At 47.0% G+C, this 25,786-nt stretch overlaps 1 pseudogene across 1 annotated transcript; it reads left to right on the top strand.

The window, feature by feature from the left end:
* The first annotated feature begins 14,910 nt into the window (after positions 1-14,910).
* Positions 14,911-15,245, top strand: LOC308511440 (synaptophysin-like protein 1; annotated as a pseudogene). The gene has a single exon. The product of its transcript is annotated as a synaptophysin-like protein 1 (transcript).
* The last annotated feature ends 10,541 nt before the right edge of the window (positions 15,246-25,786 follow it).

Raw genomic sequence — 25,786 nt, 5'->3', positions numbered from 1 at the left:
AGGACATGCTGTTTTACAGCAATTTTTTAATAAGTAGAAAGATTGCCCAGCCAGCATGGCTCAGTGGTTGAGCATTGACCTATGAACCAAGAGGTCACAGTTCGATTCCTGGTCAGGGCACATGCCTGGGTTGCAGGCTTGATCCCCAATGGGGGGCCTGCAGGAGGCAGCCAATTGATCAATGAATCTCTCTCATCACTGATGTTTCTATCTCTCTTCCTCTCTGAAATCAATAAAATATTAAAAAGTAAGTATAAAGATTACACTATAAAAGAATGATGAAAAATTTAGCAAATACATAAACCAGTAATTGCTGTTTATTATCAAGTACTCCCCCCCCCCCTTAGGTCTTTTTAAAAAAATATATATTTTATTGCCAAAACCGGTTTGGCTCAGTGGATAGAGCGTCGGCCTGCGGACTGAGGGGTCCCAGGTTCGATTCCGGTCAAGGGCATGTACCTGGGTTGCGCACATATCCCCAGTAGGGGATGTGCAGGAGGCAGCTGATCGATGTTTCTCTCTCATCGATGTTTCTAACTCTCTATCTCTCTCCCTTCTTCTCTGTAAAAAATCAATAAAATATATTTTAAAATATATATATATATATTTTATTGATTTTTTTACAGAGAGGAAGGGAGAGAGATAGTTAGAAACATCGATGAGAGAGAAACATCGATCAGCTGCCTCCTGCACATCTCCTACTGGGGATGTGCCCGCAACCCAGGTACATGCACCTGACCGGAATCGAACCTGGGACCCTTCAGTCCGCAGGCCGACGCTCTATCCACTGAGCCAAAGCGGTTTTGGCTATTATCAAGTACTTTTATACAACTGGAAGCATAGTAAGTTTGTTTACACCAGCATCACCACAAACACGTAATTCATTGTGCTATGACATCAGGACAGCTATGATGTCACTGGGAGATAGTCATTTTTCAGCTCCATTATAATCTTATGGGACCACTGTCATACATGCGGTGTCATTACTGAAACGTCATTATACAGTGCATGACAGTACTTTGTCATGGCGGCCCTAGGAAACTCACACAATTATGAACCAAGTAGTGATATAAGCTGATTGCATGCTCATCAATACGGATTTCACATATGAAATACTTGCCTACCAAAAGGTCACAAAGACTTTTCTCCTATGACTCCTTAAATTTTTATAGTTTTAGCTTTTTCAATGGAGAGCTAGGACCATTTTAACTTAATCTTTTTTAAAAAAAATATATTTTATTGATTTTTTTACAGAGAGGAAAGGAGAGGGATAGAGAGTTAGAAACATCGATGAGAGAGAAACATCGATCAGCTGCCTCCTGCACACCCTCTACTGGGGATGTGCCTGCAACCAAGGTACATGCCCTTGACCGGAATCGAACCTGGGACCCTTGAGTCCGCAGGCCGACGCTCTATCCACTGAGCCAAACCAGTCAGGCCTTAACTTAATCTTTGTGCATGACAGGAGGTCAGTCCTCAGGGAGTTTGAGTTTTGTTTTTCCCGTATGGATATTCCAGAGCCTTTTGTTCAAAAGGTCACCCTTCTCCCACTGAATAATTATCTTCGAGATCTTTGTGGAAAATCAATTGACCATGTATGTGTGGGTCTGCTTCTGGACTTTCAACTCTGTCATCTGGATCTACGTGTCCACCCTGGCACCAGTTCCACACCATCTTGATTACACTTAGAGGAAGTCTTGAAATTAGGCCATGTTACTTAAGCTTGCATTTCTATGATAAACCACACTTGATCATGGTGCATTAGTCTTTTTTTTTTAATTGTCTAAAGTTTTACATATGTCTCCTTTTCCCCCAATTGACCTCCCCCCCAGCCATTCCCACCCCGGGCAAGCCCCCACCGCCCCAGTGTCTATGTCCATTGGTTATGCTCATATGTATGCATACAAGTCTTTTAATACAGTGTTGGATTTGATTTATAACTTTTTGTTAATTTTCTTGCATTGGTGCTCATAGGGAATATTGGTCTGTAGTTGTCTTCTTTTTAAAAAAATATATTTTTATTGATTTCAGAGAGGGAGAGGGAGATAGAAACGTCAATGATGAGAGAGAATCACTGACTGGCTGCCTCCTGCACGCCCCCCACTGGGGATCGAGCCCGAAACCCAGGCATGTGCCTTTTGCTGGAATCGAACCTGGGAACCTTCAGTCCCTAGGCCGACGCTCTATCCATTGAGCCAAATCAACTGGGGCTGTAGTTGTCTTCTTTTTTAAAAAATATATTTTTTATTGATTTTTTACAGAGAGGAAGGGAGAGGGATAGAGAGTTAGAAACATCGATGAGAGAGAAACATCGATCAGCTGCCTCCTGCACACCCCCTACTGGGGATGTGCCTGCAACCAAGGTACATGCCCTTGACTGGAATCGAACCTGGGACCTTTCAGTCTGCAGGCTGACGCTCTACTATCCACTGAGCCAAACCGGTTAGGGCAGTAGTTGTCTTCTTATGTTTTTGTCTGGTTTTGTTTCACGGTAATATTGTTCCCATTCTTCTATTTTTTGAAAAATATGTGTGAAACTAGCACAATTTCTTCCTTAAATATTTGGTAGAAATAATAATATAGTATCTGGCCAGGAGTTTTATTTATGGAGAGGTTTTAAATTATGAATCCAGCCGGGACGGTGTGGCTCAGCATTTGAGCATTGATCCAGGAACCAGGAGGCCTCTGATTTGCTTCCCGGTGGTCAGGACAAATGCCTGGGTTGCAGGGATGGGGTTAGGGTGGGCTGGGGGAGCAGGGGCGTGTGCAGCAGGCAGCCAATCAATGAGGTTCCTCTCTCTCTCATCTATGTTCCTGCCTCTCCATCCCTCTCCCTTCCCCTCTCTAAAAAACAATAAAAACATTTTAAAAAAAGAAAAAATTCGGAGTCCATTTTCCTTATTTGTTATGCAGTTGCTCAGATAGTCTTCTTTCTTTTTGTCTTAGTTTTAGTAGTTTGTGTCTTTTTAAAAATATATATTTTTATTGATTTCAGAAAGGAAGGGAGAGTGAGAGAGACAGAAACATCAATGATGAGAGAGAATCACCGATCGGCTGCCTCCTGCAACGCCCCACACTGGGGACTGAGCCTGTAACCCACTGAGCCAAACCAGCTAGGGCTAGTTTGTGCCTTTCAAAGAATTTGTCTGCTTTCACCGAAGCTGTGCCATCAGCTTCATGTCCAACAAAAGCTAAGGAGGGCAGAACCGGTGAGGAGGGAGCTTCCCGGTTCTGGGCCATCTTCCATTGAGGGGCGCGGGCCTCAAGCCTGGGGCTCAGGGCTGAGCCCAGGATTGGGTTGCACCGGTGAGGTCAATGTGTCCCCGGCCCCCTTCATTAGCGCCTTGTTTGGGGCCCTGAAGGTGGGGAAAGGGGTGACAGGACCTAGATCCATACCCAGCAGCAACGATACCCCCAGCCTCTTGACCTTGTGCCCACGTGTTCAGACAGCATCTGCCCTCATGGCTATGTATATCCCCAACCACCTATGTGTCTCTATCTGCAAGTACCTCCCGGGATGTGGCTAACCTATCACGGGCCTCTGCCCTGGCCTCCCTCAGGTTATGTTCAAACAGAGGAGAAACCTGGTAAGACAGGCAGATTAAGTCATCACGGCGCTCAACCCCCTCACTCCCAGTGGCTTAAATGCACCCAAACTCCTTTAAATCTGGCAACTCCTTCCTGTCCCTGTTGTATGTCCATCACGGTGAACTTGCCAACCTCTTCTCCCCTCCCCCATTCATTAACACAAAAGAGGGGCCCTAGCTAGTTTGGCTCAGTGGATAGTCAGCCTGCGGACCCAAGGGTCCTGGGTTCGATTCCAGCCAAGGGCATGTGCCTCGGTTGCAGTCTCCCGTCGGGGTGCGGGAGGCAACCAGTGGATGTGTCTCTCTCACATCGATGTTTCTCTTTCTTTCTCTGTCTCTCCCTTTCCCTTCCACTCTCTATAAAAATCAATAGGAAAATATCCTCAGGTGAGGAATTAAAAAAAAAAAAAAAGAGGGGAGCAGGGGCAGGCCGGGAACCTAGGCCAAGAAAATAGCTTTTGATGAGACTTGGTGGAGAGAGACCAAGGTCCGATTAAAGAGCAAGTGTGTCTTGGGCTACTCTCTTCCAGGCATTGTTACTGGCGCTGGGGATGCTGCAGGGGGTAGTAAGTGATGCAGAGGGTGGGAGAGGTGGAATGCAACTTTAATGAGGGGCCAGAAAAGCCTCTCTGAGTGGGTGACATCCGAAAAGTACCTGAAAGAGGTCAAGCAGTAAACCAGGTGGATCCCTTGGGGGAAGAGAGTTCCAGATGGGAAAGGGCCAGTGCAAAGGCCCTGGGGCAGGAGCGGGCTAGTGTGTCTCAGAAGGGGGAAGAGGCCAATGTGGCTGGATTAGAGGGAGCAAGGTGGAGAGAGGAGAGGAGGAGGCCAGAGAGGGCACGAGCAGGATCACAGAGGGCTTGGTAGGTCACTGGAAAGCAAGCATGTCAAACTCGCGGCCCACGGGCCGTATGCAGCCCACAACGAATATTTTTGCAGCCCAGCCAATACAATGGTGTGTAAGAAACGTTTTAATAAAAAATTTGTAACTTAATTTTTACAATATCCTGTTATACATGATTATTAACAAACTACAACGTTCGCTAATGACTGAGTACTATCGTGTTGCATTCATTTCCCTTACACGCTTTACACACAGGCTCACCATTTCTCTTCACTAATACTAACAGCGAATATTTTAGCAGCTGATTGCCATGTCATTAGTCTTGTATTGACTTGTTTGGTGTGCGCAACAGGAAACATTTTGCTTTCAGAGAACAAGAAAAATAGTTTTATTTGCGTTATGCTTATTAATTTGTGTGGTTATTCAGTGTCTGGTAAGTTAATGTTCAAGAAAAAATATTAATTTTTATTAAAATGTTTTATTATTTTATGTGAACCATGACTCATTTATTTCAGCCCTTTGTATTCAGCATGTCTCTACCGAAATAAACCTACATTTCTATGAAAATTGAAGCTTTTGCTTTTTTGTGGTCCACATACACTTAAACCTTGTTTATTTGGCCCGTGTTAGCCTTTGAGTTTGACATGCTTGTTGTAGGCTTTGGCTGTGTCTCTGAGTGAGAGGGGAGCCCAGAGCAGGTTTGGAACAGAGGAGTTCTGTGATCTGATCTAAGTGTTGACGCTACCAGCAACTTTAGCAGTCCACCTATGGGGTCAAGGCAGTAAACTAATTCTGGACCTGGGCTCCTAGAGTGCAAGCTGTGTCTGATTCTCTGTAAGAACAAGGGAGCTAGCTCACATACACCCAGGAGAAAAAGCACCAGACCAGCCGGGCCCGGCAAGCAGCCAAGGAGGTTAAGGAGCCCCCCTGCCCAGCTGGTGCCAGAGAAGCTCAAAGTGGAGGTGAAGGAGTTTGTGAAAACCGACCACCCGGCCTGCAAAGTGACCAAGCAGAAGGATCACCGGGCAGGAACAGACTGGCCTGGAGCCGGTCTGCCTCAGGCCAGCCTGTGGTGTGTGGATTCTTGAGTTCATGCAGGAAAGATTTCACAATGCGAGTCCAGGTGATTTTGAGAGTATGTTTCTTAAAGTTGGGCACAGTGAGACAAAGGAAGGACTTAGGGGAGAAGAAGCAACAGGAGAGAGCCTGGGTGGTGCTCTGCTTTGGCTCCCTAGAAACGTTATAGGAAAGAAGTGAGCAAAGTCGTGGTTGCTTTTAACTCACCAGGACGTCAGAGAAAAGGGGGCTTTGGAGACAGGATCAGGGGGGTGAGGCCGGGTTGAGCTGCCACTGCCTCCTGCTCCCCTGGTTACAAGTCTCCTGGGGACCCTTAGCATTTAGGAGAAAGTAAGAAGTTCATGGCCCCCCCCCCCGCCAAAAAAAAAGAAGAAGAAGAAGGAGAAAACTAACCTTGGTTTGGCTTAGTGGATAGAAGGGTCCCAGGTTCAATTCCAGTCGGGGGCACATGCCTGGGTTGTGGGCTCAGGAGGAGGTGGCCGATCGGTGGTTCTCTCTCATCACTGATGTTTCTATCTCTCTCTCCCTTCCTCTCTGAAATCAATAAAAAAAAAAAATTTTTTTTGGAAAAAAAAAAAAAGTTCGTGCCCCAGGACCTTTGCACTGGCTCTTCCCTGCCCGGAACTGGGTCTTAGTCTTGAGAGTTTGTATGTATTTTTCTGCAGGTGAGAGTCTTAGGGAAGGGTTTTAGTAGAGTATTCATCAACTTTCCAGGTGCATCGTTAATATGCTGATGCATCAAAATTAGTGTATAGGGGAGTTTGGGATTATTCTTTGATCTGCTTTACTGTTTCACTTTTGTCTTGGATCTAGCTGGCTCCAATTAGATGTTTGATATTTTCCCCCCTGACTTCATCCATCCTTGTGTTGGGCTGGCACATGGCATTAATGGGGCCTTTGTCCTCCAACCCCCCGCCCCCCGCTTCCCCCCCCCCCCAGGTTGAATTAAGCTATGTATTCTCTGGTTAGGGAGGAGAGGTGTAAACCATTTGCTCTCCTGTCCTTAATTGGGAAAAGATAAGGTCTTGTGATTCACTAGCTGGCTGTACTTTGTTCAAATGGTTTGGCTTTGTTGATCTTCCCTCAGTTTCCCCATTTCACTTGCCCGGGAAATTTCCTAGCTTCTTACGGCCCTGCCTCACAGAGATGGGAACATTTCCCGCATGCTGGCTCAGGTACCGAAAGCTCCCAGGGTTTAGGAATGACCAAGCCTCGCTGTGGGGGTGGCGGGGGAGGAGGGCGGGGCACGGAGTGTCCAGCAGGTGCAGAGGGGGTCTGAGGGAGACGGGGAGGGGGTTGGGGGACCCGGGTTATGGGCTCATAAGAGGAAGCCGAGAACAAGGTCCCCTTACCCATTCAGAGGTCTCACACTCAGTTCCTTACCCCGATGTTCCGGCCGGTTTCTGACTTGTCATATTTCACTTGGTTCAGTAACGAGTTCGGAGAGGGGTCCTGAGTTTATCCAAGAACCGACTGAGAGTCTGAGGTGGGACGGGCGGGTTAGGCTGGAGCGAGAGGGGAGCGAATACGAGCACTGGGCGGGGCGCTGGGCTGCCGGGTTTAAATCTCCCGCCTCCTGCAACGGACACCTCTGCGCAGAGGTGCGGGTGTGGGGGTGGCGCGAGGGGGTGGCGGGAAACGGGCTGCGGGAGCGATGCGGGGGCGGGGGCGGGGAGGGGAACACAGATGCGCCAGCAGAGCCTACCCTTCCAGATCTACTCCCCTGAGATCGCCGAGGGCATCGTGCTACCCTGGCGCTTCCTGTCTGCCCACCAGCAGTGGCTCCATCCTCAGTGGTTCTCAACCTTCTGGCCCTTTAAATACAGTTCCCCATGTTGCGACCCAACCATAAAGTGAAAATAACTTCATAACTGTCATGTTGCTACTGTTATGAATCGTCATGTAAATATCTGATCTGCAGGATGGTCTTAGGCGACCCCTGTGAAAGGGTCGCTCCACCGCCAAAGGGGTCACGACCTGCAGGTTCACGTGGGCAGTACCTGCTGATGGCTGCCCCGAGGCCTATGAGACCATCCCCTTCAAGGTGCTGCGTAGGGAGATTGCCAAGGCCAAGGGCCACTTTGGCACTCACTAGAAGCAGGAAATCAAGCAGCTCTTCCTGTAGTTCCACTTGAACATGGAGAAGCCACCCACTGCAGTGCCTCCTGGGGTGAAGCATCTGCCACCCCCACTGTTGAATGGTTGGCCCCCAAGGTGGCACAAATACCCGAGTCTTTGTCTCCACCCCTGGCAGGAGGCCTGCCTTTGCCCCTGATTCCACCCAGTCGGTCTGCACCCTCAGAGCCCATGAGCCCTCTCCAGCTGCCCCCCTCCAGCTCTCGGGTTCCACCCACCATCTGGGGTCTATCTGCCTGCTCCTGGGGTCCATGCTCCTCCCTTTGCTGGAGTCCACCCCCAAGTCCCAGGGGTCTGCCCTCTAGCGCCTGGGACCCACCCCCAGCCTCCTTGGGTTCACCCCTCCAATGCTGGGGTTCATCCCCACTCCTATGCCCTGGTGGAGAGGCCCCCTCCCCCGCCCTCTGAGGGCTGGGGGAACATTCCACCCCCTGCCTGGCCAAGGGAAAAGTCAACCCCTCTTTGTATTTCTGCTTCCCTGTTTTCCCATCTTCCCTGCCCGTTACCCAATTCCCCCCCGCCCCAAACAAAAGTCTGCTGATTTTTATAGGGCTGTGCCCTGTCCCCATACCTCACTAGTCTTGGGGAAACAAATTTAAAGTCGGCCCATGGACCTAAGGGTCTCAGCTTTGATTCCCGGTCAAGGGCAAGTACCTTGGTTGCGGGTTCCCCAGTCCCAGTAGGGGCGTGTGTGGGAGGCAACCAGTCCCTGTGTCTCTCTCACATCAATGTTTCTCTCTCTTGCAACCTCCTCCCTCCCTTCCGCTCTCTCTAGAAATCAATGGAAAAAATATCCTCAGGTGAGGATTAAGAAAGAAAAAAAAAAAGGTCATGTTCACATGTTCAATGCAATATTTTTAGGAGAAATGAATGGCAAACTGGCAAAAACATACTTCTAACTAATAATCTTGCACATTTATATTAGCACTATTCATTTAATGTATGAATAGTACATTCTTGTAATACAAGAATAAAACTACAAAAAATATTCCAAAATGTTGACACTATTTAGTGCTGAATGTCAGGACACAATTGATTTTTATTTCTTTCCATTTCCCAATTGCTTCAGTTGCTCTGTACCACTATCTGAATCCCAGAACCTCCCCACCTCTACTACACGAGGACAAAGGCAACAAAATGAGCAGGTATGGTCGCTGAAAAGAAAGTCAGACACAGAACACTAGCTTTGCAGTAGCAAACATTTAATGACCCATTTTCTCAAGCAACAAGGATACAGAGCAAGTGGGTATAGAGAGCCAAATGCCAATATGAGCCAACAACAGTGCCTAGTTAGGGTCACCGGGTTCGGCCCCAGCCCTCCTTTCCCGGCTGACTCTCCTTGGAATAAAAGGCCAAATGCACTGAATGTTATGCATCACCAGCGAAAGCTTTTCGAGGAAGGCGTTGACGGAAACTCGGAGCAGATCAAAGTCGTCAGCAGCCCATTTGCTAAAAGTGAGGGATAAAAAAATCAAGTTAAAGGTGATGACTCTCTTACACCCAACCCCCCTTCCCCCCTCCCCCCTTCCCCCCCCCCCTGCCAGACCTGACACTCGAGTGTCTCCTTGTATGCATGACACGGCCCCTCTCTGGATAAGGTTGACTCTTAGCCCCTGAGCACTTGCGTCCACCCCCCATCCCGCTATGGACTCCTTCTACAACTGACACAGAGAGCACGGTGCCCTTGATTTTGATCTCCCTTTGAACCGCCTGCTGGTCATTTTCATTGTCCATGGTTATGCGGGCCATCTCTGCCTCCAGGGAGCACCGGAAAGGCACAGCGAGCTTGCTGGAGGAGACGTGGTTAAGGCGCCATCCGCAGTTGAATTTTCCAGTGTCTCAGGCTTCCTTATACCTCAGAGGCTGGCCTTCACCCCAGGCTCCCGCTCCAGTCATCTGCCCCCACTCCCACCCCCACCCGCAGCTCAGGCCACCCTCAGTTCATCCTGTCCAACCTCTGCCACTCCCTCAGGCTGCTTCGCTTCCCTCCAGCCCCCCCCCCCCCCCCCCCGCACCTGTCCACTCCCCTCCCACCCGGCTACCCCAGGTCCCCTCCCTGCTCCCATTTTTATCTTCCCCAGGCTGCCTGTGCCCTGTCCCCAAAGCCAGCCCTAGCCTCGCAGGATGTCCCTGAGCCATCCCTTGGCCACCAGGCCTCAGGGCATCGTTGGAAAGGATACAAGATCTTCGTTAGGTTTCCTGGTTCTGCATCCATGGATAGTGCATATCTACCTGGCCCAGAAACATCTGCTGCCCGTGCCACAGTGGGAGCACCTATGGCTGCTGCTCCCATCGTTTCCTCAGCTCCAGGGCCACCCGTGAAAGCAAGGCCACCCTGACTGTCAGGGCCGCCAGCACCACACTGGCCAGGAGGGCTGCTAGGGCCACTCTGGGTGCCGGGACCGCCAGGGCTAGTACGGCCACGAGGACCATACTGGCCTCCCAGATCGCTGGGGAGACCATGCCTGGTAGCATCGCCAGTTCCACCCTGGTCTCCAAGGCCACTGACGCACTCCCCTGCACTAGCCGTACAACCTGCCTCTTCTTCGACTTCGGCCTGCTTGGCTGCTTCGAAATCCATGTTCCCCTCCTAGTCTAACTTCAAGATGGCTGTCCCCTCAGCCCAATTTAGGGAGAGACTGAGGCTTTCTCAGGAAGTCCCACCCTTTCACTGGCAAGGCCACTCAGCGTGTCCAGGGCGCCTGCGCAAACAACCCATTCGCGCACAATTGAATGCCCCAGCACCTGCGCAACAATTGAACCCCAGTGCGCCTGCGCAAACAGACTCCCTCCTCCCCCTCCCCCCGCCCCCCTCTCCGCACTCGTTCGTTTCCTGGCAAGAGAGGCCTCCTATGGGCTTCTGTGCTGAGGCAGCTGGGAACGTGACTGTTTCCCGCTATCTGGCCGAACACCAGGCTTCCGGGTGAGCGTCAAAGCCGCTGGCAGCACCTGCCTGGCTACCCTCATGTAGCATATGCTTGCTGAGCCCTGTCATCCAGTTCTGGGTTCCTCTGGGCTAGTCCTGGCCTATTCATCTCTATGCACTCCACCTGCTGCTGCATCTGAATCTGCAGACGGGTGGGGCCCCGGCCTGGGGGTATGCTGAGCAGCAGTCACTCCTCCATCCGTAAGTATTGCTGAGTGCTATTCCGCACAGGCGTATCAGGATTGGTGTAACCATTCACCTGTTGATGGACATTCGGGTTGTTTTCAAATCGGGCCTTTTACTAATAGAGTCGATACAAAAGTTTATGTACAAGTCTTCGTGAAGACATATGGTTTTAATTATCAGGTAAATAGCAGAAGCGGCCTTCCCGGCACATGCGGTTAAGTGGAAATTTAACTTTATAAGAACCTGAAGAACTGTTTTTCAATATGATTATGCCAACTTGCATTTCCACCAGCAAAGCATGAGCTTTCGTTTTGTCTGTATTCTCTTTTAGTCACATATCTTTCAACTTTATTCTTCTTTTTCAAGGTTGATGTTCCTATTCTGGATTCTTTGCATTTCCACATGCGTTTTGGAATCAGTCTGTCAATTTCTGCAAAGTCAGAAATTATTATTATTAGGTTTGCATCAAGTTTATAGAATGGTGTGGTGAGAACATACAATTTAAGAACACTGGGTCTACCAATCCATGAACATGACCTATTTCTCCACTTAGTAGGTTTTCTTGAATTTCTCTTAGCAACAGTTTTCACAGTAAATATTTTGTAATTTTATAAAGTACATTACTAAGTATTTCATGTTTTGGGATACCATTATAAATGGTAGTGATTTTTAAACTTTCACTTTTCTTTTTTGTAGATAGGATTTTCGACATACACAAACATGTCATCTCTGAATAAAGAGACTTCTCTTTTTTCCCCAATTTGTATGACTTTTATTTCTCTTTTTTTCATAGTGCACTGCCTAGGATTTCCAGGACAATGTTGAACAGAATTCTGTCTTTTGCAATTCAGTATCATGTTAGCTATAGGATTTTTGTAGATTTCCTTGTTCAGATTAAGAAAGTTTCCTTCTGGTTGTATTTTTCTGAGTGTTTTTTTAAAAATCATAAGTGGCTGTTGAATATTGTTAGCCGCTTTGCCTGCATCTATCGAAATGGCCGTATTTTGCCCTTTATTTGCTGAATATGATCAAGGACACTGACTCATTTTTTGATTTGAGACCAGTATTTTATTCTTGAGCTAAATCTCACTTGGTCCTGATGTATCATCCTCTTTATGGGTTGCTAGATTGTTTTGCTGATATTTAATTAAGTTTTGTGTGTGTAACTTCATGAAGGATATTGGTCTGTGGTTTTCTTTCCTTGTAATGTCTTCATTAGGTTTGGGTATGATGTAATACTGGCCTCATTAAATGATTTGAAAAGGGTTTACCCTCCTCTACTTTCTGAAAAATTTTGTATAGAATTGATAATATTTCTCCTTTAAGTATTTCATAGTACTCAGTAATAAAGCCATGTGAGCCTGGAGTTTTCTATTCTATTTCTTTGATAGATTTAGGGGATAGTCAGGTTTTTCTAATTTTTCTTGAGTCAGTTTTGGTAAGTTGGGTCATTAAAGGAGTTTGTTCATCTAAATTAGCAAATTTGTTCACAAGTATTTTTCCTCATATTGTCTGGGTACTTTTGATCAGTTTTATTGGTATTAACACTAGATTGCCCAAGGAAGTCATTTTGACTGCTTTTTAATTTCAATTAGAAAAACAATTATGTATATAAGGACACAATGTCTTAGAATTTTGTGACTTTTTGTACAACATATAAATGCGTTTATTAATAATTGTAGTTACCTCCCCCTCCTTCATTTCCGGTATATATATATGTGTTATACCTATATTGCCCAAAAGCAGTCATTTTGACTGCTTGGGAAATTTTAGACTCTTATTATTGAATTGAGTAAATTTCTTATATGACCAGTTCGGCTCTGTATTGAAATAACAGTTTTCATTTTTTTTCGATTACCGTCACATGATAACATACAAGTACATGATAAATTGTCGATACTTGATAAGTTGCAGTTGCTCAATAAGCTAAACTAGTACTTGTTATTCGAATCTTTATGCAGTGATACTTGTTCTAATAAGTTGTTTATTTTATTTCTTTTGCGCCCTAAATTCATGAAAGAAATGTCGAATAGAAGTGAGTTATTGGAAAAGCTAAGGAACATAAGTGAAGAGTGCTCCGATATTATTCTTTCACAGTGCAGTCATTTTGACTGCTTTTGGGCAATATAGGTATATACTAAATTTCAGTCTTTCTAGTGTTAAAAAAGCTTTCTGTTTCAAGTATATTCTCTATCATTTGTTCATTTTACATTTTATTAATATCTGCTTTTCATTATTTCTTTCCTACTACGTATTTAGATTTTAATTTGCAAGTGATACCAAAAGAGATAAAACAATAAAAAATACCCACCCTGGCTAGAGCCAAAGGAAGAATTTCTGGGTCTATGTAACTGAAAGATTAGGGGGTAGTTCTTGGCTGGTTCCAAGATTTGGTTCTCTGAGATTTGCCTTTCTTGCCCCAACTGCCCTTCTGTTCGGCGCCTGCCCTCACCCCTGCAGCCCCCCCAAAAGCGTCACTGGTTAGATGGGATCAGCGCGGTTACAGGAAAGCAGGGCTCCGGTTTGCCAGGGCAGGGGGATAGGCACATCTCTGTGGAAATAACGACACTGGTAGCAGGGGAGGGGGAATGGATGTTGGGTGGGAAAACCAACAGATGTCTTCCACAGGGGTGCATACATGTCATCAAATTTAAAATCCATTTCCAATGTTTTTAAAAGAACCCTACTAGGAAAGATGATTTCTTAGTCTAATAGAGCCAAACTGTTTCCAAGTAACTTAACAGAATCCCAGAACAAAACTCAAGAGTATATTTGGGAACATAGATACCATCCTGGGTAAAATGTCACAAGATCTGGCATCCAATCTACAATTACCAAGCCTGCAAAGAAGCAGGAAAATTCAACCCCATTATTAGAAACCAGTCACAAAGAGGCATCCAGATTGGAAAGGAGACATCCAACTGCCTTATCTGCAGACAACCTGATCACCTATGATGAAAATCTGATGTAATTCACAGAAGAGCTAGTAAAACTATAGGCAAGTTTGGCAGGGTTGCAGGAAAAAAGGTACATCAGAGGGAGCTAACTCCTCCCCGCAAAAGCTAAACTAATCCTCTCAACACTTTGCTTCACTGATCTGAAATGTTAGTAAGCCACAAAATTCTCATTCTAGTACTTCTGGGTTGTTTTATCTTATGCAAAGTAAGGTGCCTATTTTTCTTTATAATTTTTGGCAGGAATCAGAAATACTGCTAACAAAAAAGACCTGAGCAAACTAGAATTCTGGTGGGAGGGCACTTTCTGGAGAGCAATTGTGTACTGTAGACTAAGAGTCTTAAAAAATAAATATAAATATACATTTTTTTCTTTATTGATTAAGGTATTACATATGAGTCCTTATCCCCCCACTCATGCCCTCACCCACCCCTGGTGTCTGTGTCCAGTGGTTAGGCTTATATGCATGCATACGGGTCCTTTGGTTGATCTCTCCTAAATATACAATTTTAACTCAGTAATTCTACCGTTTGGAATCTACCTTGAGGAAATAACCATTCCCACAAAATCCTATAGAAGAATTCCATCAAATCATGAATTCCAAGTGGAGGAAAATGGAAACATGAAATGTTTAACAATTACATTCTTGGACTTCTGTTATGCCGTCGGACTGGTCTCGAGCCTCCTCCTTCGCCGATCTCGTGGGTCCTCCTCCGCCGCCGCCTCCCCCTTCGCGGGTCCCGTGGGTCCTCCCTCCGCCACCGCTGCCCAGCCATCCTGGTTGTCTCTCCCTCCCTCCTTCCCTCAGAGGGTGCCCTCCTTTCAGCTCAACCTCACCCCGCTCAAGAGGCCACTTGGCTTCATCGTCAGGGTCCTGATTGCTTCTATCTTTGCTTTCGCCACCCGTGGAGGTTTTAAGGGCAAAAACAGAAATTCTAGTGAGTTGTCCCCCTAAAGTTCCTGACAATAGAACCATTACGGCTACTTTTGCTTAGCCATTCAGGTGGAACGAGGCATCATTTCAGTCTTTGCCAGTAAATGCATGTGCTATAGGTTGGAGCAAGTTTGTCCTTAGAGATTACGATGGTTCTGCGCGATTCTATGTGCCGTTTGCAGTCTTTGTTTTCTTGTACTGCGTTGCTGCTCATCTGCTCTCTGTTGGTTACACAACCCTATATGGGGATAGTCGAAAACTTCCCATGACTGACCTTATTGTGATTCTTGTTGTCATATTCTTGTGGCTGGTGAGCGCTTCAGCCCGGGCTAAAGCTCTTACAGATAGATATTCAAATAGCTACCGGCCCCAGTATTGTCCAGGAACTCGCAGCCTGTCGTTCTCAAGGATTGCTGTGTTATTTTGGCTCTGTGACTAGTACGAGATCCCTAAATGTACCCGTGATCTTCGGCTTTCTGAATATGATACTTTGGGGGAGAAAATGCGTGGTTTGTGTCCAAGGAGACCAACTTACACAGTCCATTCAATACTTCTGCTTCTCATACCCAAGGAGGTATTCCACCTCCTCCTGGAATTTAATTAAAGGGAGAAGTACACTGTGTAAAATGTACGTCTATATGGCGACCTGTTGCCAACATCTTGAGAAGCATTATGTGTTTCTAATGAAAGTAATGGCTTGTTCCGTAAATTGGTGGGTTTAAGATTTTGCTGCTTTTTGACACAAAGCCTGTACCTTTCCTAGACATTTAAGATGTAAATGTATTCTGACATGTAAATTTGAAAATTCAGGGCCTATTATGAGATGATACACATCTCTAAATGAATATTAATTTCTTCACTAAGTCTTTTTACTTCCAGAGTGTTTACACTTTAAACCTTAACACATTGCGCACCAGTAGTTTTATTGCTAGCTTTACCCAGTGGCCAAATAAGTTTCTATTGAACAAGTACAAAAAAAAAGTTCTATAAAGTATCATACTTTAAAAAGATATTAGCTTGTAAGAATATGTAATAAATAACTTCAAAATGCAATGGGTAGTTAATTTTAAGGCGTGCCTTTAACATTTATGTAAAACACTGTGTAATATGAAAACACGCAAATGCTCGTGATCCACCCGCAATATGTTAACATATATCTTCACTCAGAAAAGAGTTATATTGTCATATCATAATAGGAAGAAAAAGCTATTTGGAATCTACCTTGAGGAAATAACTATTCATACAAAATCATATCGAATTCTGTATGTAATTGTAAATGTTCAACAATTTGTACAGATCATATACTGTCAGTTTGTACAGATCATATACCTAAGACCTACCTTTGTTTAAGAAAGCCTTGATTACATAAATCATACTTAGAAAAAAACACATTTAGTTCAGAATTTACATCTGGACATTGTTTATATGTTATGGGAAATTTTTAATTGCAAAGACTGGGCGTATGTTTTATATCTGTTTTTCTAAATGACCTGCAGTACTTAATAGGTATGCTAAAATGTTTCAGGCATGGGGCTTGAGAATTTCTCATAGATGTATGTTAATTTACTAATTGTGTCTCATAAGATGGAAGCTTCCATTATGCTAGTTGTTTAATGGACTATATAATAGACTGCTATAAAAGCAGAAAGAACATGGTTCAACTAGATATTTTGATATATGTGGGCATTACTCTTCCTGATATTTGTTGTCCTTTGTTGCTCATGCCACTTAACTGCAGGCTGAGACCCATTCTCCTTGCAAGTAGAATAAAATAATCTTTTCTATTTATTTTATTTTATATATATTTAAATATATCTTTATTTATTTCAGAGAGGAAGGGAGAGGGAGAGAGAGATGGAAATATCAGTGATGAGAATCGTTGATCGGCTGCCTCCTGCACACCCCACACTAGGGATCGAGCCCACAACCCGGGTAAGTGCCCTTGGTCAGAATCAAACCTGGGCCCCTTCAGCCCACAGGCCGATGCTCTATCCACTGAACCAAACTGGCTAGGGCACTATTGCCTTGCTTTTGTTGATTTTATTCATGGTAAGAATTGTCAGTGTGAGAATTTATCTTTTATGCAACCAACTTAATAAAGAAGTCAAAAGAAAGAGTGCACTGATTGTTGTATTACAAAGAAACTTTCATCTTTAAGGCATGAGCAATGCAAAGTAAAATTAATTTTCAAAGCAAGAAATAGAATATCACAGCAGTTTTTTGGTTTTTTAATGTTTGGCAAGGAATAAAAGATAAAAAATGCTTTGGGGGAAAAAAAAGAAAAAGCTCATGTTTGAAAAGAGTTCAGAAAAAAATATAATCCTGAACTTGCAAAAATTATATATTGTATGTTATTTTTGTGTATTTAATATATAAATTAAACTATAAAATTAAAAAATTCCCAAATAACAGCAGCTGCTAATGCTGAATGGCATGACACAATTAATTTCCTTCCATTTTCTTCCATTTCCTAAATGGTGTTCACCTGAATTCCACACGTCCCCCCCAAACCAGGGACAAAGGCAAGAATAAGATGGAGGCCCAGTAACTGACAAACTCAGACAAGACTGGCAGTTCAACTTTTATTTGGTGATGCAATAAATACTTTAGAACTCCCTCTCCACAGCAATAGAGAAACAATGGCGGTTAGAGTATCAAAAGGCCAATACAAGCAAAAAACTAGGCTCCATAATGAAGTGGCGACCCCTGTAGGAATTAAAGAAGGGTGCCCTGGATAGGGAGGGCCTCTAGGTTAGTTTCGGCCCCCTTTTCCCAGCTTATTGTTCTTGGGAACAAACTGGAGTACAATGCGCTGCAGGGCCTGCAACATCATGCAGAATTCATGGAGACAGATGGAGAGACCGATGAGGAGTTGGACAGGGTCTTCACCAGTCAGCCGGCTAAAAGAGAGAAAAAGAAAAATAAGTTATTTGTCATAACTCCGCCCGGAGCGCTCTCTGCCCCCTCCGGTGGCGACTGGCCCAGTTCACCAGGAGGACCTTCTTAGGCCTGACTGTTCTGGGGTCTCCAATTCACTATTAGAATGACCCTCCGGAGAACGACCCTACCCACGTCCCCCCCGCCACCCGCCCCTCCACTTGGCCCTTTTTAGAACTTGCAAAGTTAGAAGATTGTTAGACATGATCAGCTGCAGCGAAACTGCTGATGAAGGCGGCTGGGCAATCGAGGTCAGGTACCAGTAGGCTATCTGCGCCAACAGAGATGACCGGAAAGACACTATCAGGGAGCTAGAGGACATTCAGTTAAGATACCATCGTATTCAGCGTTTGTTACTTCCCTTCAGGCCACTCTCACCCATCTTAACCCCTCATGGCTGTTCCCTCCTTCCCGGCCCCTCAGACCGCCTCCCCCACCATCTCAACCGTCCGCCATTACCCCATCCCCTCAGCCACCCGGGTCCCCCGCCCCGCGACCTCCGCTCTTCACTCCCAACCCCAGGCTGACCAGGTCTCCTCCCCGTCCCACGGCCTCGCCCGGCCACTCCTTGAAAAAGATACAACTGGAGTCTTCGACGTCGTATAGTGGTGGTTGAGGGCCCTGGCAGGGCATTGCCTCCCGGCCCGGGGTTCGGGGCCTCCCCGCTGCTGTCCCTCGCGGGGTTCTCCTGGCCTCCAGGGCCCCCTGTGTTACCAGGATTACCCGGACTGGCCTGGCCTTCAGCATCTTCGGCCGCACGGCCTGCATCTTGGTCTTGAGCCTCCATTGTTCCTCAGCTTATCCTTGCGACCTCCCGTCAGAATGGCGACTTCTGAATGCCCGCGGAACAGCTGAGGCACCAAGAGTCAGTTGGGAAGCTCCGCCCCTTAGTGAGTGATATCACTCGAACTCCTCCCCCTCACCCCCCAGTGCTCATGCGCATGTGCAAACAGGCCCTGCTGCCATTTGCCAGAAGCCCAGCTAGTGAGCACGTGACTGTTTCCCGCCAAAACTGCCCAGCGCCGAGGCTCAAAGCCTGTGCAGTTTATTCTGCTCATTAGATTTCTTATTCATTATATGGACACAGACAATAGGGTGGGGAAGGCCTGGGGTGGGGTGGGAACCAGGTGGGAGGGGGGCAATAGCAGGGAAAAAGAGGGACATATGTAAAACTCTCAACAATAAAGATTAAAAAAAAAAAGCCTGGGCCGCTCCCCCCGGGTGTCACACCTGGGCCCTGCCTGCCCTGCCCCCTCGAACCCGCAGCTCAGACCCTGGAGTAGGCGGTGGATGGGCCTTGCTCCTTCAGCACCAGTTCCCACCCGGGCACTGTCCCTTAGTGCTGCCCGCCGGCCCGGGGAGGGTGGCTGCCAGCCCCTCTGCCTCTGCCCGCACGCACACCGCCCTGTCTCACACATCAGGCTGGGACGGGCGGGGTCCACGCGCTCAGGAGGGACCAGCAAGTTGGACACAAGCAGAAAAGGAGAAGGACCACTCCTGGGTCAACTCCAACTCCCTCTGCCCTCTGTTGGCTCAGCCCTCATGGGGCTCGCCCTCATTTAGAAGCAAAGTCTTGCCACTCCAGCCATGGGTTAGGGGGAGGCTAGAGATGTCAGAGGTGCCAGGTGCCCTCAACTGGTAGGTGACCCTGTGTCTGCTGGTCTGCTGGGTGCTGGTGTACTTCTATGTCTGTGTGGGAACCACGCCAGAGACACCTGGACACCTGATGGTAGGGTTGGTGGTAGTAATGCCTGGAGTCAAGGCCAGTGAAGCACAGAGGCCTTGTTGTTAATATACTGGATGTCCAAGGCCACCCAGAGCATGGGAATCTTAATCAGGCAGACACACCATAAGCAGGTGCAAGGACATACGGTACACTGTGCCCTTCTGTAATCCAAATGATTGATGTCATTGTTGGCAACTAGCCTTCTTTGTCTCTGGAGTAATTTTACGTTACTGACCATCTAGTCTGCTAGAGAGAGTGGGCTAGTGGGGGAAAGGCTAGGGAGCTCAGACAGAGCTGAGAGCTGGTACTGCTACATTGTAAGGCTAAGAGCTCATAGAGAGCTCAGATATAGCTACCATGTTAACCAGCCAGTGTGCTGAGAGAGAAGCTTGGAGGTAGTTACCATGTGAGGCTACAGAGACCAGCCAGTGTGCTGGGCAGGAGACACAGGAGAAGCTGCTGAGCCAGAGATCTCAGATACCTCTACGATGTAAGGCGGTGAGTTTATTTATTTATTTATAGCAAAGGTGGAAATTTATTGAAGAACAAGTACAGACTCCCACGTGGGGAAGGAGAAAGAATCTCACAGCACAGACTCCCATATGGGGAGGGGGAAAGGGTCCCCAAGGCGGTGAGATTAGAGGGAGCGTGGGGCTGCTCAGATAATAGCTATGGGCACAGAGACTAATGCTGCTTTGTGGGAAAGATGTACGTGAACCAGCCGGTGCCTAGCTGTCTGCCTGTAAAGGACTTTGCTGTAAAGGACTGTCTTGTCTGATGGCCATGTGGCCACTGGCTTCTGCAGTAAAGACTCATTCTTATACACCCACCACCTCTCATGGCTTCACTTAAGACCCGGCATCCTAGGAGGTCCAGCCCCAGGCAGAGGGGGGGCTCGGACCCAATACCTGTAACTCGTGAGCAGAGGATAAAGGAGGAACTTGGACTAAGTTCCCGACAGTTAGTACAGAGGGAAGGGTTTGAGAAGGAACCAGCCCAGGCGTAGTCGGGAAGAATTTAGAGGAACACATGGATCCAGAGCAACTCAGAGAAGCTGGGAACAGCTGTGCCCTGACAGTCTGGAAGGGGGTCAACTCAAAAGGAAAGGCACAGGGAGAGGTGGGCCAGGCTAGGGGTGTGGTAGGGCTGGTGGCAGCAATGCCTGGAGACGAGTTTCTGTGCCCACAGTGCGGCTCAGCCCACAGTGGTCGGAGTGGGTGGATGTGGTGTTCTGTCCCAGGGATGGGGCTGCTCACCTGGCTGGCACAACTGCAGGGATGGGAGGTGGGCGCCCACCTGTGAGCTTAAGGCTGATGCACTTCCCATACCTCAAGGCCTCCATGTAGCAGCTTTACTGAACCCACGTCTGTGTCACATCTAATCCCAGGATGGCTGCGTGGATTCGGAAGTGACTTTCCCCACACCCCGAGACCAGGTGGAGGGGTGATGCAGGGTGGGGAGGGCAGGAGCAGTGAGAACATTCTTATTCTGCTAAAAAGCTTCTGCAAAGGTAACATAGAAATGCCATTTTCCTAAGCCGCTCCTGCTCCACCTCTGCTTGTGTTTGGGGGATGGGAGAGGGGAAGGGACGGAGGGTACAGGGGAGGCCTCCCCACATCCAGCTGCTCCCATGGGCAAGTATTTGTTCTGGGGTCTCCACGCCCCACACTGTTCCGGGAACTGGGAATAGTACAGCAGGGAGGGAAGCCTGGAGAAAGCCTTTCCCAGGGCGCTGTCTCCTTGGGGAGAAAGGATGACAGAATCCCAGACAGGAACACAGCAAGCAGGGCAGGTGGGTGAAGGGATTCAAGAGGAAACACAGGAAGTAGCTGTTAGCAGGTAAGAGCCACAGATCCAGCAAGGACTGGGTGGGGAGGGTGAACAGTGTGGTGACAAGGAGGACCCCCAGGGATTGGCATAACTGGGTCACGCTGCCATGGGGCCGAGGAGGGAGAAGCAGGCTGGACAGGTGACACGTGAAGGGCTCTGCTCTGACCCGCTAAGGAGCGCCTTCCTGTGCTGTCTACTTATCTCTGGAATCTTCCTGCCCACCCTCGCCTGCAGGCTGCCTGTTCCTGCTGAGAATCTGGGCCCCTGCGTCCCTCATGTCCCCTGAGGCCACACTGCTGGGGAGGACACCTCTGTTCCCAGTGCCCGCGCTCCCCTCCAGCTCCCTGCACGCCCCCTTCTCCTGCCTCCGCACAGCCTGTGCACAGGGGGCCTGGGAGTGCAGGGGAGTTTGCACCTGGACACAGCTCTCTGCTGACGCAGCCAAGACTCACGGGACAAATCCTGTAAGGGACACTTCTGAGGTGCAAGTGACTGTTTAATGAATGAAATAGGATGGGACAAATGAGCACTGGGGTCAGAAGCTGCTTTTAATGTATCACACTGAGACACAGGGGGGTAAACGTGTGGAGGAATGCATTCACTTTTATACTATTCATTTGTATAGGATATGAATGGTTTGTAATGTGTAGGTATTTATGTGTTAGACACACAATAAAATCAAATTGAAAATACCAGAAGAAAATTTAGATGAACTTTGCTTTTTGGACAGGGAAAGGCTTTCCTAAGCCTACTAAGAAGGGAATAATAATAATCAAGAACGTGACCCTGACCGGGTGGCTCAGGTGTTTGGAGCGTCATCCTATACATCAAAAGGTTGTGGGTTTGATTCCCTGTGTGGGCACATCCTAGGTGGTGGATTCATTTCCCATTCAGGCCTGTCGGGAGGCAACTGATCTTTGTGTCTCTCTCACATTGATGTTTCTCTCTCTCTCGTTCACTTCCTCTCCCTCTAGAAATTAATAAGAACAACCCTGGAATAGGAATTTTTAAAAAAATAAGCAATTACATGCTTTGAGTGATTACCATGTTCCAGTCACTGTTCTGAATACTAAACATGAATGACCTCATTCCATCCCGAAGTACACCAACATTTTCATTGTGGTTATCTTTAGTAGGGAGATGATGGGTAGTTATTTTCTTTTCCAAACTTGCCCATATTTTTCTGTTTTTGACAGTGAGCATGGATTACATTTGTAACAGAAAAAAAATTAAGAAAGCTATTCAGCAATTGTGGTTCAGAAAAACTTCTAATTAGATCCCAAGTGAACTACTTTGCTGAAGTTTGAATTATCCTCTTCTATTCATTGGGGGCCAATCTGTCCTTTGAAAGTGCTTGCCCTTGGCCCCTTTTCCTGATGCAGGTAGGAGGACTGTGGTGAAGTCCCTGAAGTCACGGAGCCTGGGGACCCAGCCTAATGACTGTGGGGCCCGTGTGGCACAGCCCTGCTGTCCTCATGACTTTGAGCTGCTTCCCAAGAGCAATCCTTCCTAAACTCCACACATAATGCCCATCCGACATGGACACTTACTCCTCTAGAGGCAGCTGCAAGTTTGCTGTCATCAGCATTTCGTCAGGATGACACAAGGTAATATTTTGCTCTCTAATCCTTCCAAGTACTCCAGTACACGTGCACATGTGTGCATGAGCAAGAAACACATGCACACGCAGCGACATACTCAGGAGTCGCTCAGCACAGCACAGCCTCTCATCTCCATAGCGCCAGGTCTAGACTAAACCCTCTGGCTACACATTTCTGAATCAAACAAGACTTGCTTGGAATGTAGTAAATATATCTCAAAACATATTAGGCACAGGCCTGGCTGGCGTGGCTCAGTGGTTAATCATCAACCGATGAACCAGGAGGTCATGGTTCAATTCCCGATCAGGCTGTATGCCTCGGTTGCAGGCTCCATCACCAGTGTGGGGCGTGCAGGAGGCAGCCGATCAATGTTTCTTTCTCATCATTGATGTTTCTGTCTCTCTCTCCCTCTCCCTTCCTCTCTGAAATCAATAAAAATATGTAGTTAAAAAAACCACACAACATATTAGGCACAATATGTAATGACTAAGCCTAAGAGGTGTCAGGGCCAGGGAATATACATTCAAGGAAACTGATGGTTACATCGGCAAGGACCTTTTTACTAGTTGCAAGATACTCAACACCTCTCTTGAATTCCTGAGCTTCAAATCAGCATAGCCACCGGAACTTTCATGTCCTGCTGGCACCTGGATCCCAACTCGCCCCCAAATGACGTCCAATTTTCCTGACCTCCAAATGCTTCCCTCTCTTCATTCACTGTCTTGGTGACGGGTATTTCCGCAGCCTCCCAATCTCTCACCGCACCTCCCATCTACTCAATCCCCTGACTGTGCCCGAGCCACCCTCCCCAGTCCGCCCAAGGCCAGGATGGCATCATCGCTTACCGGACAGGTTTGTAAACACTAACATAAATGGAGCCGCTATATTTTTTTAAAATATATTTTTTATTGATTTCATAGAGGAAGGAAGAGGGAGAGATAGAAACATCAATGATGAGAGAAAATCATTGATTGGCTGCCTCCTACACACCCCACACTGGGGATCCAGCCCACAACCCAGGCATGTGCCCTGACTGGGAACGAAACCGTGACCTCTTGGTTCACAGGTCCACACTCAACCTCTGAGCCATGCCAGCAGGGCTAAATGGAGCCACTTTAAAATGCAGCTGGAGTTGCCATGCCAGAGGGCTGCCTTGCATGCCTTATGCCTGAAATCTTTGGGAAGTTAAAACAGGGGAAAATAACATTCAGACTGGGCCTAAGGTACCCTTGTCCCAAGGAGCTGTTTACAAACAAGAGACAGCAGATATTATAACTACTGGAAATTAAAAACACTGTTTAGCATAAACATCACTATGTTATGCTATCTGCACCAATAGAAATTCTTTCCTTCTTTGGATGTAACTGTCCCCCTTCTCTTTCTCATAAGTACCCATTGCCTCTGTCGCCTCATCAGAATTCTACTTGGGCTTCTGAATTAATAATTCCCTAATGGCTATTCTTATTAGTCTCCAATAAATTCTTATTGGTCATACTCTGGAAGCCTTCTTATTTGTAGATTAACAGACTCTTAGGGCCACTTCCCTCTGAAAAAACCCCTTCCAAGTACACATGCACATGTGGGCATGAGCAGAAAGCACATACTCTGCAGGCGCTCAGCACAGCACAGCCTCTTGTCTCCATAGCACCAGTTCTAGCCTAAACCCTCTGACTGAACGGCGGTTAAGGTCTTTGCATTTCTGAATCAAACTGCCCTGCATGCCTTAATTCTGGGTATGGTAGTGGATTATCTTTACTTCCCTTCTGAACCCCCACACTCACCCTCACAGAGGCCCTGGGCGTATGGCTAAACCCATGCCTTTTCTTTTTAAAAAAATATATTTTATTGATTTTTTTACAGAGAGGAAGGGAGAGGGATAGAGAGTTAGAAACATCGATGAGAGAGACACATCGATCAGCTGCCTCCTGCACAGTCCCCACTGGGGATGTGCTCGCAACCAAGGTACATGCTCTTGACTGGAATTGAACCTGAGACCCTTGAGTCCACAGGCTGACACTCTATCCACTGAGCAAAACCTGTTAGGGTCCATGTTCCACCTGAAAGAGAGGCACACTATGCTGTCAGACCTATACCACACTAGCTGGGAGTGACAGGACCTCCTGTGTTTGCCCCTCCCCCAATGTTACATGTGTTTGAGTGTATGTTGTGTCAGGGACACTCACACTAGACTTGTCTTAAGTGGGAACTGGACCAAGGCACTCATCAAAAAGGGGCGAGGGCCCGGCCGTCATGGCTCAGTGGTTGAGTGTTGACCTATAAGCCAGGAGGTCACTGTTTAATTTCCAGTCAGGGCACATGCCTGGGTTGCAGGCTCAATCCCCAGTGTTGGGCATACAGGAGGTAGCTGATCAATGACTCTTTCTCATCATTGATGTTTCTTTCTCTCTCTCCCTCTCCCTTCCTCTCTGAAATCAATAAAGATATGTAATAGGAAAAAAAGTGTGAGGAACTAAATGGCATCTGAGCTGTGCTTTAAAGGAAGAGTGAAGGTTAGATAAAAGGCAAAGAAAATGGGAGCGTGCATTCCAAGCAAGAGAACTGTTTGGGCAAAGATAGACCTCAGGACCTTTGCCTTTTATCATTGATTTTTAAAAAATATATTTTATTGATTTTTTACAGAGAGGAAGGGAGAGGGATAGTTAGAAACATCAATCAGCTGCCTCCTGCACACCCCCTATTGGGGATGTGCCCACAACCAAGGTACATGCCCTTGACCGGAATCGAACCCGGGACCCTTCAGTCTGCAGGCCGACGCTCCATCCACTGAGTCAAACTGGTCAGGGCAGGACCTTTGCCTTTTAAAACTCTTTACTATGTAAATGATACATCTCCACTCAAGAAGAGAAAATAGTACTTAAAATACACACCTACCCTTCACCCAGCTCCCACATTAGTCAAGATTTTACTTGTTTATTTTGAAAGAAGGCAAGCAGTTAGGGGTGAGAGCAGTGTGAGCTAATATTTCTTGAAGTAATAAAAGAAGAAGCACCCAGTTAAGCTTGTCCAAATAGAGGGGTGCCCATGCA

Source organism: Myotis nattereri, assembly GCF_964212035.1.
Source record: "Myotis nattereri genome assembly, chromosome: X".
NCBI lineage: Eukaryota > Metazoa > Chordata > Mammalia > Chiroptera > Vespertilionidae > Myotis > Myotis nattereri.
Note: the sequence above shows the minus strand (reverse complement) of the source record. Positions and strands in the feature narration are given on the sequence as shown.